Source organism: Arachis ipaensis, chromosome B06 (genome assembly GCF_000816755.2).
Source record: "Arachis ipaensis cultivar K30076 chromosome B06, Araip1.1, whole genome shotgun sequence".
In the NCBI taxonomy this organism is placed as follows: Eukaryota; Viridiplantae; Streptophyta; class Magnoliopsida; order Fabales; family Fabaceae; genus Arachis; species Arachis ipaensis.
The window spans coordinates 95782939-95787066 of NC_029790.2; the positions used below are offsets into that span (position 1 = coordinate 95782939).

At 45.0% G+C, this 4128-nt stretch overlaps 1 long non-coding RNA gene across 1 annotated transcript; it reads right to left on the reverse strand.

Annotated features, from left to right (window-relative positions):
• Positions 2411 to 2957, reverse strand: LOC110263416. The gene is made up of 2 exons (XR_002349009.1): positions 2765 to 2957; positions 2411 to 2643 (listed from the first exon to the last, which is right to left on the reverse strand). It is a non-coding gene; the product is annotated as an uncharacterized LOC110263416 (long non-coding RNA).

The following is a 4128-nucleotide window of genomic DNA, read 5'->3' on the forward strand; positions in this document are numbered from 1 at the left end:
AGCCTACTATACCACCTTTCTACCTTAAACCGCTTCATCAAGATAACCTAACCTAGTGGCATTTCTTCCCCGGTTTGAAACTTCCTGTTTTGTTAGGCTTACAAGCTTGCACAACAATAGAAAGACTAGGATGCTTGTAGGTCATACTTGCTTTATTCGAACTTACTGACTTTTTCTTGCATTTCATCCCTTGGTAAAGGGGAATAGATGAAACGGGACTTGGATGAGAATCAATTAGAAGGCACTGCCTACTTCGGATCATAATCTCTTCTACGGCATTTCCAAGGTATGGTCAAAGGCAATCGCAGAAGGAAGAATTAGTACGGCTCTAAAAAGAAGAACTACTTGCTGCTTGATTCTCAATCCAGCTTCTGACTGATTAATGCTCTTGTCTTCTCATTCCTCTCTTTCGTTCGTAATGCTCTAATCTCCAGTTCTAGTAGTTTACTTCCGGCTGAATCAACGTGAATAGGTCAATTGCTATCTTCCTTTCTGTTGTGTTTATAGGCTATTCAACGACTGCATTGCCTCAGTAACTTTCCTATAAGGAATATGAATATTATCCCTGGGAGAAGGGCCTCAAGGCTCCAACTATTGGTTGTTTAAAGTTACGGTTGTTCGATGTTCAAGTTTCTCCTGGCTTTGGGAATAGATTAACCAGGTGTTGGATGAGAAGCAGCCTAGCCCAATCTGACTGAGTTTGAGTTGCAATAAGCTTGAAAATGTAAATTCGTGTTAGCCCAGAAGAGAAGAAATTGACCTGGACTACTTTTGAAATATCTGATCAATCAAATTGCAGCTGGAAATACAATTAGCGAATCTACTACAGTGGAAAGACTGAGGAAATCCTAACTTCTCATCTTTGTCATACTCTTCCAGCGGTAGGTGGAGGACTCTAAAGCCAGGAGCCGTAGGGGCGCGGTGGTATTCACTCCACTCCAGAGCGGGGACTTACTAAGCCTTTACTCGAGAGCCCTCAGTACGAGTTCCTGTAGCTACGAGTTGTTAATAGGGTAGTGAATGAATGCTTTCTTCGCTAGCTTTCCTTTTCAACTCGGAAGCACCTTTCTCTTTTTTACCTTCATTCAAATACTAAAGGCGGAAGGGGCCCTTGCTTTGGTGTGGGGCACCTGATTGCCGCCAAAATCCCGAAGCCTAACAAGATGAAAACCGCTCGACTCGTACTTCTTTAATTGATAATAGAATGGAAAGGGAAGCACTAGGGGAACGTCTTTCAATGACTTAGTTCTTCCCTAAGTGGTTCGCTGACCAGCTGTGAAACGACTGTAGCATAAACTGGCAACCCTGGACAATGGTCCTTAGGGTCCATGGAGGAGTATCTGGATTGTAATCGTAATCTTAGAGTCTTCCTCGATGTGCACCTGCCTCACTTTGAATAAAAAACATATTAAAATCCCGGGCCAAAACCTCTGCTCGGTTGTAGGTAGACTGGGTGGATTGGGATCGAATAGCAAGTACCCGGAACCGGCCATCATAGTCTATAAGAATAAGACCTCTGGCCCCCGCAGGTCCCAGATTTTGAATTATGAGAGGCAGAGCCATCAAACTTTAGCTTGACTCTACCCTGGACCCTAAGTGAAATTTCTTACTTTAGTGCTGCTATGGAAAGATTATGGGATATTTCGTTTATCGTGAGAGCTTTCAATTCATATATAGAGTAGTAGCTCATGTTAGACCGACGCCCTAGCGATAGGGGGAAAGGAGAGTGGGTATGCAGGCTTCTTTCACAAAAGCAAACCGTTGACCTATTGGAAGGCGGGACTTGTAACCATGTCTCCCGAGCAATCTCAGTACATATGGCACAAGCAAGATGTTTTTCCACATCTTGCGTTTGGTGCTGCCCCGCGGGCACCCTATCTTTTGGGGCTTTAATGCTATTTCCAATTTATCTGAATTTTTTGGGGGTTTTCCCAGGCCAAGTTAAAAGTGCTTTCGCGTCCTGGGCCGAATTCGGTCGATCTCTCGTTAGCCGTTCTATTTCCTGACAGATTTTTTTTCTTTTTTGGGGGAACGCATTGTTGAGGTTAAGTTCATCAAAGGTGCTCGTTATAAAAATGGAAGTAGGCGCGTTTCCGAAATGAATTCAGAAAGGCGGAAACTTTTTGTTTTACTTCGTCTATGGTGGTGTCAACGGGTCCCGGTGCAGCTACAGGCTGCGGTACGGGTGGAGGACCCTCTTGGTTATACGGCGAAGCCTGGCTCATAACCTCGGTAGGTTGCTGAGTGGGTTCGCCTGTGATCTCGATAGCTGATGCTTCGTGCGAACTTTCTATTCCTTCCAAATTGAAATCGCCAGGAGCCCGAAGAAGTGGAATCCGATCTCGTGGGTAGCACAGACATACCTATGTCATCGTAGGAATATATTAGTGCTTTACAAGCACCTCCTATTGCTAAGGCCAGTCCCCCTCTTAGGCCCACCTTCCGCAAGGCAAAAGATACGGCAAAGGGGAGGGCTCGCCCATGTAGAGCAATGTCTAGCCCAGAATTAGCCGGGACTATTCCAGTGAGTCCTCCTATGGTGAATAAAAAGATGAACCCTACAGCAGGTTTAAGGAACGTAATCACTCATAGCTAAAAGGCCCGGTGGCCTCAAGTCATAGGAAAAACATGTTTCTTTCCCGCCTAGACGGTCGTGTAGGGTGAATAAAAAGATGAACCCTACAGCAGGTTTAAGGAACGTAATCACTCATAGCTAAAAGGCCCGGTGGCCTCAAGTCATAGGAAAAACATATTTCTTTCCCACCTAGACGGTCGTGTAGGCCGGCTTTACCAATAGGTACGTAAGCCACTAACCTACAGGTTAGGTTACTATGTGAACCAAAGGCCTTTCTTCATTCTATAGGGCTCTAGATACCATTAATGACTTGTTCGAACATCCAAAGGAAAGAATCGTTATCTTCTATTAGCAGAGATCAAAGTATTGGACTGCGCTATTCTATAATATTTGACATCAAATTCCTTTTCGAGAGCTAAGAAAGCAGGCTATGAAGCCGAAGGCCAGTTCCCCATTATTGGGACTTTTGGGAACAAGCAAGGGATTGAGCTGCGCGAAAGCCTACTTTAGAGAAAGGCTAACGAACAAGCAACGGCTTCTAAAGTAGGGGGCGCACTTGCGCGAAAGCCTACTTTAGAGAAAGGCTAACGACGCGCATCCGTTTTCTTGCTTTTTCAGTTAAGTAAAGACTGACTACGAGCTAACTAATCGAATGGAACTGTCTTTAATGAAAAGAAAAGCAGAGGCCCTTGCTAGCATTGTGCTTTGGAATCCATTCTTTATCAATGGCCCACCCTTTCTTTGAACCTTGTCAATGATCGAACTTAAAGATATGAACTGAGTGCCATTTGATGAGTAACTGAGAACAAGGGGGAGGGATATGGAAAGGATGAAGTAACGAAAGACGAAGTCATTGCTAGTAGTAACGACTTGTCACGATCCATTGGTTCATATAAAATCCATGTCCTAGGTGTATCAAAAAACATTCTTTTCGCTAAACGTATATAATAAAATAGAGTGAAAGGTCCACCTCGAAAGGGGGTACTAACTAACAGCTGAGTCCTCTCCGAACCGCAGGAGATAGTTGCCCATCATACGGCTCACCAACTTTACTTGCCTCTATGGGAGACTCGCTCCGGGCAGGTTCGGATCACTTACAATACACGGCTCTACGAAGGAAGGGGTTGGTGGGTTAGGAACGTTTTTCAATATGATTCTTTTTCCGTATTTGTTCGATGAGAAATGCAAGACGAGAACCCATCTCTTTTCGACTGGGAAATGCTACTCCGTTTTGTCCACTTTCTCCATCCCTCTCTATCAAAATGATCAAAAAGGAAGGCGAGCTTGCTTCTTATTCTCGTGTTCGATCTCTTCCATCTCTGCCCCGCTCGTTGTCACCTATGTTGAAGAAAGGTTTGGAACCCTGTAGAGAATGAGGAGGGGCCGAGGATCTTCCTCTATACAGTGCTTCTCGGGGCTCCACTCCCCCCCTGAATAAGTAAGGCCCCGTTAGCCTGCTTTTATAGCAAAGCGAGGGGATAGGGAAAAAGGACGGAAGCCCCCTTCACTCTGCCAGGGACTGGACAGGGGTTAGCTCTGTAAATGTGTAGAGC